Raw genomic sequence first — 12,304 nt, forward strand, 5'->3', positions numbered from 1 at the left:
CATGCAAAGGTTTTAGCACTTTTATAGAATTTTGATGCATGTGCTTTTAAAATCGTTTTATTGATGGTTTTGAGGAGTGTGTGGTGCAGTGGTTAGAGCTACAGACTACGACGAGAGCTCAAGGCAGCCATTTCTTATTGGCAATCTACACAGGGCAGGAGCGTAGGAAGATCGCTCCTGCCCCGAAAGCCCGCTAGACCACCAGGTAAGGAGTAATCTGTAACGCTACTAGACATTTTAAGTCCTGTAGGGAGGCAGGAAGGCCCTAAGCTATGCTTGTTCCCCCCCCCCCAAAAAAATTGCAGATAATCGAATCCGCGAACCCCAAAACTGAGAATAGGGAGGGGGGAAGTGTAATACATTTTGAGAGATTGTGACTGCTGATTATAGTACCTCTTTTGTCTTTGATGTGAATTGTAAGACTAACATTGAGCATGTTTGGCCCAGAGAGAGGGTGATGGTTTATCAGAATTTGAGAGATGTGATGGGTAAATGGGTGGGGATAATTTAGTGTTGTTTTGGACATAAAGATGTATTCATCTAACCAAACTGGTAGAAAATCTAAAAGGGAGACAATTGGATAAACTGAATGCTCCAATTGGTCTTTGGATCTATAATTGGTCAAAGAATCAATAATATATCTCTTTTGCATTCTTGCACTGTACTAAACTGTATTTCCATAAATTGCAGTGTAAATCACCTTGAACATTTTTAGGCATAGCGTGACTCAAATCTCAGATTAGATTAGATTAGATTAATCTGCTGTCATTGTGTTACTACATACACTTACCGTACTTAACATGAAAATATACCAAGGTAGATGACAAAGCAACAAAGTCCAAATGTTTTGAAGATTTATCACGTCTTTTTTTTTTTTTTTCCAATTCTTTATTCATTTTTACACAACCAATACAAAGTGCAACCAATTATACATAAGTAATATAATAGACAGCAGTAATAACAATTGAATAATAATAAAATACATTTCACCCCCTCCCTCCCACCCTTCCTGGATGTGTATGACACTCATTCAGAAATCAAAGGGTGATATTAATGGTCAATTCTTGCAATACTTCGCCAATGGACCCCAGATCTCATTGAACGTATTATAGTGTTCCAATTGTATCGAGTTTATTCTCTGAAACTTATAAAACTGGCACAATGTTTCCCACCAAAAGTTATAATTTATCCTATTCCATTTTTTCCAGTTTTTCGTAATAAGCTGCATAGCAACTCCTGTCATTATAAGCAGTAATCTATTCTTATTTGCATCAATTGGACTCTTGGGAAGTAAGAGAGTGCCAAATAACACTATGTCATATGACAATGACAATGAAACTTCTAATATCATATTGATTTGACTCCATATGGATCTCCAGAATTTAAGTATCAAGGGACAATAGAACAGCAGATGATCCAGTGTCCCTATATCAAGATGACAATGCCAGCATCTATTTGACATAGAACTGTCTAACTTTTGCAACCGAACAGGGGTCCATAAAATTCAATACAACAGAAAAAAACAAGTCTGCCTCATAGATGCTGATGATGTACATCTCATGCTCCAAGTCCAAATCCATGGCCATTAAATAGCAGAAATATGCTGCTTAGTCTCAATGCTCCAATTGTCTCTCAGACTAGTATTAGGTTTCATATTCAGATAATAATTTATACACTTGGCTGCATGATGCCCTAGCAAATATATCTGGAAGCATAGGCTCGGCAAACAATACTGATTATTTAAATTTCGCCAATCAGGGAACCCCTCCTGAATGGCCTGCTTCAACTGCAACCACTTATCCGCTTGAGACTTTGCAATGCCGAATGATTGTTGCAGTTGGGAAAAATCAAGCATTTTCCCATTTAATAACACATCGTCTAATGTACGTATACCTGCCTGCATCAAATGCTTCCAGAGGATTTTAGACTCGCCAATTTGAATCTTGGCGTTCAACCATAAGGACTGACACTCAGAATTGATGAATCAGAATAGGTGTTAAATTATTAATGAATTTTAAAGTCTGCCAGGTGGAAAATAAGATTCTATTGTCCTTATAAATCCTAGGTAACTTGATACTCAGAATATGACACAATCTTCTTTTATATGCTTAGGTTACAGTTATCTAAGATGTAAGACTCTTGGGTGAAAAATATGCATCTTTTTTTGTTGTTTAATTTTTTCCATGCCCTGTGTGCTTATTCACTCTATTGACTTAATTATAGTTAAAGGTGGTACAATAAGTTCACCGTACATGAAGAAGGACACAGTACTACTCGAAAGGGTCCAGAGAAGAGCGACTAAGATGGTTAAGGGGCTGGAGGACTTTCCGTACAGCGAAAGATTAGAGAAACTGGACCTCTTCTCCCTCGAGCAGAGGAGATTGAGAGGGGACATGATCGAAACATTCAAGGTACTGAAGAGAATAGACTTAGTAGATAAGGACAGGTTGTTCATCCTCTACAGCAGTGGTTCCCAAACTTTTTTGTCCTACCGCCCCCTTTCCAGAAAAAATATTACTTAGCGCCCCCTGGAAATTAATTTTTTTAAAATTTTAATAGCAATTAATAGGAAATATATATGTATTAATGTTTCTACCTTTTTCGTAAAATATAGTAAAGAAAGGTGTAAATTAGAAACATTGAACTTTGAAATTATGAAACTATTTATTGAACTCAGAATAGAATGTAATACAAAAAAGTTAAAACATTCAAAATCATCTTAATGAGAAGGATGAAGCTGGTGTGCTGCTACCAATTTAGTAATCCTCGGCTCTATTTTGGTCAGCAGTAATCTTAAATCACCGCGATTAACTATTTGCAATTGGTATCTTTTTTTTGTTAATAAATTGGTTACCGCCTGAACCCACGTTCCACTAAATATGATGAAGGAAATGCAATTAAGAACTTTTGAATTACAGCCCATATTTCAGGATAAGCCATAGGGATCTCCTTTTGCAGCCAGAATTGTTGGTAGCCGCTTTAGAATTTAAATTTTAATTCATCATTTGTAGTTACTTCCATCAGTTCTTCTTGTAACTGTGGAAATTCTTCTGTGTTTACACTTGAAAAAGGATCCAAAATCCAATCAGGTATGTTCATTTTCAAAATATCATCAAATCATTGATTAAAATCTGAATGGAGAGCATCCAAGTGCTCACAATAAGAAAGTATGTCTTCATCTTTATTTTCTGCTCCTGATACATTTGGGAACTGGCTGAATTCCCCTCGTCCAAAGTTTCGTTTGTACAGAAGAAGTTTTGTCACAAATGCAGAAATAACAGATTTTGTTTTTATTAAATTCATTTCATCACCTTGAAGCTGAAGATTGCTTTCATTAAATTTTTGAAACAAGTAAGCAATGTCACTTTTGGATTGAATTAAATTGGATCGTAAAGCATCATTTTTATCTTTCAAGAACTCCAGCACCGAATTAAACAGTTTATAAAACCTATTTAAACAGGCACCCTTTGACAACCAACAAACTTCTGTATAAAGCAGCAAACGATTAAATTCTTCATCGTTTTCAATGCAAAGCTGTTTAAATAATCTGTCATTCAATGATTTGCTTCTGATTATGTTGATAGCTTTAATTACATATTGTAATGAATTATGTAAGTGAGCACTTAAATTTTTGGCAACTAGATGTACTGTGAATACATTTGGCACCTCCTTTTTTAAATATGCAAGAAAACCTCTGTAGCGCCCTACCATCGCTGGAGCACCATCGCTGTGGCTACTGATAAGATATTACTCAGAGGTATTTCTTTTTCTTTAAAAAAACTCATCCAATTCATAAAATATTGATTCTCCTTTAGTATCAGTTTGCAAATATTTTGCAAATAATAATTCTTGGCAAATTTGTTCCTCCTTTGTGAACCGCATGTATGCTAAAAGTAAAGCTTCATTTCCTGGCAAAGTTGACTCATCAAGCTGAATAGAAAACCAAGATGTTTTTAAATATCCATACAATAAATCTTCAACATCTTGAGCCATTTCATCAATTCTTCTTTGCACTGTATTATTGCTCAACAAAATTTTCTTGATAATATCAGATGCTGGCTTGTGCAGCACAGTACGTATTACTTCACTTATAGCTGGTATAATTAGTTCTTCACCAATAGTATGAGGTTTTCCCGATTTGGCAATCATTATCGAAATATTGTAAGAAGCAAGCATGCCATCGCCATCTTGTGTGGTTGCGGTTGAAAAGAGTTTTGCCAATGTCGGTTGTTTGATAAATTTTTCTTTTAGTGTTCTAAAATAAGATAAATCCTTATCTTTTTTATCACCATGAATTTTAGTCAAATGTTCTTGTAGTCTGGAAGGCTTCATAGCTTCGTTTGATAAAACTTTCTGGCAAATCAGGCACATTGGTAATGTATTGTTTACAGGTGACTTAATAAAGCCATATTTCAAATATTTGATATTATATTGTCTACATTTTTTCTTTGGTTGAGCCATTATTATCTGTAGAAAAAAATAATTTTTTTAACCCTCTGAACCCTATGTGCCGGTTTTCCGGCCTGCCTATCTTTCACCACTACCCGTGGGGCCGTTAAACAGGCTCAGTTCTACTGAATTCTGTGTGTAGGCGAGATGAAACTTTGCCTCCCCAAACAAAAATGAATTCATTTTTAAGTTGAACAAAAATAAAAAAATACTGAAAATCCAAATTTAATTTTTTTATTGCATTAGAAAATATATTTCATTAAGAAAAATAAGGTAAATAAATATTATGCAAAAATAAAAAATAACATAAATAAATCATAATTAAAAGTGAATTTTCCTAGCTTTTAATTCTACAAAATCTTTTACCAAATCTTCTATGTATAATTCAAGCCCGATTTTAGGCGTAGCTCCACTACTAGGCTCAGTTTTAGGCGTAGGGCCTAGGCCCTACGCCTAAAACCGAGCCTAGTAGTGGAGCTGAAAATGGAGGGAGGTCATGGTTCAAAGGGTTAAGGGGGTATTTTTAATAATTTTTTTTAGTAATTTTTTAAAATATTTTTGTAAAAAACAAACTAAAATAAATACTGATGAAATAAATAAACATGATATTATTAATTGTAAAGTGCATATAATTATTACAAAATAAATAAATAATACTCACCAATTATAGTCGCACTATTTGTTAGTTAACTTTAACTTGTCACAATATCATATCACAACAATCTAACCTTTGTTTGAGTTATATTACGCATAATAATTATGGAGAAATCTTCTAATTCATAGCGTGCTCCAAAATCTGCTGGTAATACTGCCAGTAGCCAGTACTACTGCTGCCGTTCCAGGCTTTGGCCTTGCGATCGACCAATCGCACGAGTGGCAGTTACCCGCAGCAATGCTCATAGTGCTCACGTGTTTTGGAACGGCAATTCAGTGGCACCACATGAACAGTAGCAGTGCGCGATTGCACATACCTCAATGCATGTGAGGGAGTATGCGGGAACCGAGCCAATGTCCAGTACGTTCAAAGAAAAGTTAAGCGTTATGAGCGGAATACATAAATCAATTTTTCTAAATCTCTTCTTTCTTTTATACTATCACCGCCCCCTTACAGTTATTCATCGCCCCCCAAATGCACCTGTGGTCATCACCGCCCCCCTGAATCGCTGCAGCGGCCACCAGGGGGCGGTGGCGCCCACTTTGGGAATCACTGCTCTACAGGTTAGGGAGAATGAGAGGGCACTCTCTAAAATTGAAAGGGGATAGATTCCGTACGAACGTAAGGAAGTTCTTCTTCACCCAGAGAGTGGTAGAAAACTGGAACGCTCTTCCGGAGTCTGTCATAGGGGAAAACACCCTCCAGGAATTCAAGACAAAGTTAGACAAGTTCCTGCTGAACCAGAACGTACACAGGTAGGGCAATCTCAGGGCGCTGGTCCTTGACCAGAGGGCCGCCGCGTGAGCAGCGGCAATTTTTATGTTCTAAATAAATCAGAATTTTTTTGATGTTCTATAGTATTTTAAAGAATGTATTATCCCCAAGATTCCCAGATTTGGCACACAAAGTTGTATATGCTCCCAAGATGCATGCATAACATAATTGGACAATGAGCCAATCAATGTTAATAATTATTAGGCTCTAACAACAAATTATTGGTATTAATTGGCACCAATCAGAAATTTGTGCATGCATCTTGCTGCATGCTAGTCTGTAATGCTGGGTGCTCAACTACCATAACGCATATCTCAAAAGGGGGCATGTCCATGAAAGGGATATGGGCTGATCAGAGGAAAAGTTGGGTGCAGAGTTATATATTTATGTTTATTCTTTATTTGATATCCCACAATTACAACAGGACAAAGAGTTTGCAGAAAAATATAAAATCACAGTTTAGAAAAGAACGTCAAACGTAAAGGATAAGATATGATTTACTTCACTCACTCAACAAGAACACTCATAAAGATTTCAAGCACTGTTACACATATGAAAGTCCCCTCAACAGCCTCTCAGTCCAAACTGAATAAAATTATAACGGAATATTAAAGGCTAGCTGAAAAAATGTGCCTTCAATAATGATTTAAACTTTGGAAAGACCTGTTCAGCGTGAATGTATGGTGGGAGACTGTTCCATAACCGGGGGGGGAGGAGGGGGGGGGAGGAGGGGGGGGTGGGGGGAGGAGGGGGGTGGGGGGGGAGGAGGGGGGGGGGTGGGGGGGGGAGGGGGGGAATGCCACTGCACAAGTAGACTTGGGAGAAGGGAGATTTGAGAGAAAGGAGAACCAACCAATGAGAGTTTAAAGAACACAGGGAACTTTGAGAATAAGGAATTGTAACAGAGGATAAATTTGATGGGGTGCTGAGATGAAGATCTGTGAAGGTTAGACATAGAATTTTAAATTGACCTCTATATTGTATGGGTAACCAATGCAGACTTCTCAGAAGAGGTGTAACAAGGTCACCGGCTGGTTTTCATATTAAAGTTCCTGGAAAATATTTAGGGATCCCGTGGTTTGCTGCTGTATAGCCCGGTCTTCTGCTAGCTCCGTCCCCTCAGTTACATCACCAAGGGTTGTGGGATGAAAACCACTGTTGCAGCGCTGGAGGTGTAAATCACCAGAGCAGCACATGCCTCCTTTGTCATGCCAATGAAGGAGCTCCTTAGGGTGCTTCTTTGGGTGGGCTTTGGGTGACTGGTACTTGGACTTGCAGAGCACTGAGTTTTCAGGTCAGTGACTTCCTGTAAGAAGAATGGAAATGAAAAACACTGAAGTAAGAACTGGAAGGGGGAGTTATGGCACATTGAAAGCTTTGATAAGCAAGAGGAGACCTATGACTGATGCTAAAAACTATCTAATACAAATTTCACTATTAAATATAAAGAGTTTAGATGTTCTGAAGATTGTTTTGATAAATGCTAGGTCGATTTGAAATAAGACGATAATTATCTCTGATTTAATTGAAGATGAAAACTATATCCTCTGACAGAATCCTGGTTTTTAAAATGAGACTTGGTGATTGTGAGACAGTGTTTCCCTACAGGTTATAAATGGGAATGGGCATGTCAGACTTACTAGAGAGGAGGTGGGATTGTAATAGTATACCATGAAGAATTAAGAATTTCAGCTGGTATGTGCTGAATCTAAGGACTTTGGTGAGGTGCCAGTGATAGCAGGACAACATCTCAATTTATGTTTAATTTATAGTCTCCCAGGCACTATAATAAATGATTGTTCTTCACTATTACAATTTATACTGAATTTATCTCTAGATCTAGAGTCCTTATGTGTTTTAGGTGACTTCAATATACCTAGGGCTTATGACAGGTTCTAATGGACACCATACTATGCCAGGCCCTAGAGGCATGTCTCTTTAAACAAATAGTGAACTTTGTGACTCATAAGGCAAGGAACATGTTAGATCTAATTTTTTTAGGGAAGAAGATACAAAAAAAGATTATGTTAATCACCAGTGGAAAAGGTGGTAGGCTAGTGTGACCATGTGTTAATTAACTTTGAAATTCAGAACCACCAGGATATACAGAGGAAAGCAGAACCTAAGCATTTGAGAGTTAGGCCACATTTTGAAATGTTAGCATTTAAGAAGGCGAAAGTGCAGATTTGGTGAATATGGTGCAGGCATGGCATTTTGCACTAAAGACCTCGCTAGATAGAGTAGCACCGAAAAGGATATTGTAGTGCAAATAGAATATAGACCAAAACCATTGTTTTTGGCACCCCTTAGAAACTGAGACAGGAACTATGTCAAAGTGAGAGAAAATGATGAACAACTGGTGATGTAGATGACCATGAAAGCTATACTACTAAGCTAAAAGAATATTTGCAGATATGTGAAGAGGAAAAAAAATCAGATTTTTAAAAAAATCTTTATTGATTTTCAAACTTTGACAGTGCAATACAATTAATTGAACATAAAATACTGCATAAAATGCACTATTAACTACACAAGTAATACATAAAACAATCATTTTCTCCCATCCTCCTCCCAATTATTAATACAATAAGACATATGATATGATTACAGTATTAATATTAAGTAATTTAAATTCTCAAAATACAAAATCTTATTTTTTAAAACAATTCAGGCAGCAACCAACAATTCAAAGGAATTGTTCCATATAGTACACTCCTTGGTAGAAGGGTATGAAATTGAGATAGGTGATTCCCTAGATCCCTATAAATATGCATCAAATTTAATCATGAAAATAGAAAAACTAATTGGAAGTGATGCTGCTAAAATACTACTGCATGACCTCATTCCTGAAATGGAGTATGTTAAGGGTAATTGGCTCAGTTTTGAGAAGGTGGTTGAGAAAGAGTTAAAATCTGTAGTTTGTGGATTGACCCCAATTAGATCGGGATTCGATCCATGCTCATCAATGCTTATGAAAGCAATTATTGAGGAAAGTAATGCTGCCTTATCTAAAACTGTAAATAAATCCCTTAAATTAGGAGTTATTCCTGAGAGTCGCAAAATTGCAACAGTAAAGCCGCTATTAAAGAAACATAATCCAGATATAGATAACTTGAATAATTAAAGGCCAATCTCAGTACTCCCAGTAGTATCAAAAATTATTGAGCATGTGGTTTTGAAGGAGCTGGAAAGATTCATAAAGGAATCAAATTGGCTAGGTAAAAAACAACATTTAGAAAAGGTCATAGGGTAGAGGCACTATTGTTATCCGCACCGGATGTACTGCACAGAGGGATGGATACTGGTGCAACATTCTGTATGGTGTCCCTGGATATATCAGCTGCTTTTGGCACTGTTGACCTAAGAATGTTAGATAAACTAAGGATGGGAGGAATCAGAGGACCTATCTTGAAATGGTTCTGCTCTTTTCTAATGAACCAGAAATATGTAGTAAAATGTGGAAGAGGACTATCTTCAGTGATGTTAATGAAAAAAGTAATCCCACAAAGATCTGCCTTGTCTGCATTATTGTTCAATATCTATATTGCTTCGAAAGGGCAAATTCTTGATCAGTTAGACGTGCACTATTATATCTATGCAGATGACATTCATGCCTTCTTCCCAGTAACTACGGTATGTTAAGAACAAGTTGACCAACTGTATGGAAAAGATAAAAACCTGAATGTCTGACAATAAATTGGTATTGGACCTGCAAAAGACAGAAGTAATGTTTATTGGAAATGATGATCCAAAAATAAATCTTGGGGATCTTAAAAGTAAAGTCAGCACTCACAGACTAGATCTTAACTTAATAGTGCCTCAAAAAGCAAATATCATCATAAAATGCCAAGAGCATACACAGCTCAAAGTATCCAATAATACAAAAAAATATATATAATAATAAATTATTACGTGATGAATGTGCTCAGTACTCCCAAACACACCGGTCAATAGAACTGTAGACCAATGAAACGGTGAACCATCATTGCACAAACTTCTCTGTTAAACTTTCCCAGATAGGAGCAGCAAAATAAATGTACAGACATGCAGCAGTAATAGTACCATAATGCCAAATAAATCAGTAGCCAGCACAAAAAACAAAACAAAAAAGAATGAAAGAGAGGAAATAACTTATCTGACTGCTATTGCTGAAGTAATTCCAAAGGAGATACGATCAAACATTCATTGTGGTGTGTTCCAGGGCACCGGGTGCAAAAGAAACAATGTTAAAAGAGAAAGTTCAAATGGGGAATGGAGACTTTATGATTTTGTGGATTCCGAGGTGTTGGTGGTTTTAAACTTTTTCTTTGAACACAGTTTCTTTTGTACCCGGTGCCCTGGAATACACCGCAATGAACTTTTGACCTTCTCTCCTTTGGACTGACTACAGCAACAGCAGTCGGTCTTGGCATTTTATGATGATATTTGCTTTTTGAGGCACTATTAAGTTGAGATACTGGAAATGATGAACAGATACTAAATGTAGGAGAATTACAGCTACAAGATATGAAAGTTCAAGTTGTGCAACAAATGAGGATGTTGGGAGTGAACAAGGATGCAAGGCTTACTTTACAGGCTCACATTTTACAGGTTATTAAAGGAGCTTAGAATATTGTCTAGACCAGTGGTTCCCAACCCTCTCCTGGAGGACCACCAGGCTTGTTGGGTTTTCAGAATAGCCCTAATGAATATGCATGAGAGAGATCTGCATATAATGGAGGTGCCAGGCATGCAAATCTGCACCATGCATATTCATTAGGGCTATCCTGAAAACCCGACTGGCCTGGTGGTCCTCCAGGACAGGGTTGGGAACCACTGGTCTAGACTAGAGTAAAACATTTGATGACAATATCAGATTTTCGGACAGTAGTACAAAGTTTGGTGATTAGGAAACTAGGCTTTTGTAATGCATTGTTCATAGGTATGGCTGACATGTTGCCTTCAATGTTATGTAATTTGTATGTAAGAGCTTATTTATGTGCTTTAATGTAATCCGCTTAGGTTTTAAATGGAATAGAAATTTTAAAATAAATAGGATTTTCTCTTACATAGCAGTCTGGCTATAGAACAAAGTTTGTAAATGGCAAACTAAAGAAACATTAATACCACAATAAACTGAATTACAGTAATCTAATCTGGAAATCACAAAGGCATGAAGAAAGTTGTGAATAGCTGTGGAATCGAGTGTAAAACTAATTGAACATATTCTTCTGAACCAAAAGTATCCTATCCTAATCACCTGGGACACCTGTGCGTCGAATGATAATGCTGAATCAATACCGCTAGGTAGTGAAAAGAATAATGGGTCAGTTTGGGCACCAGCATTTACACCAGGTTTCAGCAGGCGTAAGTCTGGTGCCCACTGAGGAGAGAGCCCAAAGAAGACCTTGACGACGATGGAATCACAGCACAACAGTGGAGTTGTGAGTATAAGATGTCAATGAATCAGCCACAGGTAGCACTGCGAAGACTTTATAATGACAGTGTTTCAGTATCTGTACCTTTGTCAAGAGTCTGTCAGAACCAGTTTTTTTCTCCGCTCGTTCTGACAAACTTGACAAAGGCACAGACGCCGAAACACTGTCAGTGTCAAGTCTTCGAGTCTTCACAGTGCTACTAGCAATAAAGTGAACTTTGAACTGTATACCTGTGGCTGATTCATTGACATCTTATCCTCAATACTCCACTATTATGTTGACCAAAATTAGGGCACAGGAATCAGTGCTAAGAGTGTGTGGCGCAGTGGTCAAAGCTACAGCTTTAGCCCCCTGAAATTGTGGGTTCAAACCCATGCTGCTCCTTGTGACCCTGGACAAGTCACTTAATCCCCCCATTGCCCCAGGTATTAGATAGATTGTGAGCCCACCAGGACAGACAGGGAGAAATGCTTGAGTACCTGAATAAATTCATGTAAACCATTCTGAGCTCCCCTGGAAGAACAGTATAGAAAACTGAATAAATAAATAAATAAGTGCTCTTCTATAAATGATGAGTAACCTTAACAGAATACTGCATAGTGCATTAATTTCCAGTGTCCATTTTCAAGCACCATTTATAGAATTTGGCCTTGTCTGTGCTATGATTGTTATCCACCTAGAATTGTAGGGTACTGCAGGCTAAAAACTTTTTAAATAAATATACATTTAGCATATTTTGTATCAGACTCCACACACTGATGAGGCTTTATAAAAACATGATAAAGAAAACTAAACAAGATTCTGGCCTCTCTCCCATTTCTACTTTTCCCAGGATTCTCCTCACTCTCTAATGGAACTTGAACTATTAGAGGACATTGTCCTTTGGGCTGCCTGGTCCTTGCATTACCACATGATATGGCAATACACAAGGTGGTATTCCAGGGAAAGGATTTAGACAGAGTTCCTGTAGAGCTCTCTAATGCCGGAGGAAGCCTGGAGCCCTGATTAA

The 12,304-nt window shown here is 37.4% G+C and overlaps 1 pseudogene; it reads right to left on the reverse strand.

Moving 5' to 3' along the window:
- Window positions 1-2,719: 2,719 nt before the first annotated feature.
- On the reverse strand, window positions 2,720-4,461 carry LOC117368863 (annotated as a pseudogene).
- Window positions 4,462-12,304: the final 7,843 nt, after the last annotated feature.

This window comes from Geotrypetes seraphini, chromosome 11 (assembly GCF_902459505.1).
Source record: "Geotrypetes seraphini chromosome 11, aGeoSer1.1, whole genome shotgun sequence".
Lineage (NCBI taxonomy): Eukaryota > Metazoa > Chordata > Amphibia > Gymnophiona > Dermophiidae > Geotrypetes > Geotrypetes seraphini.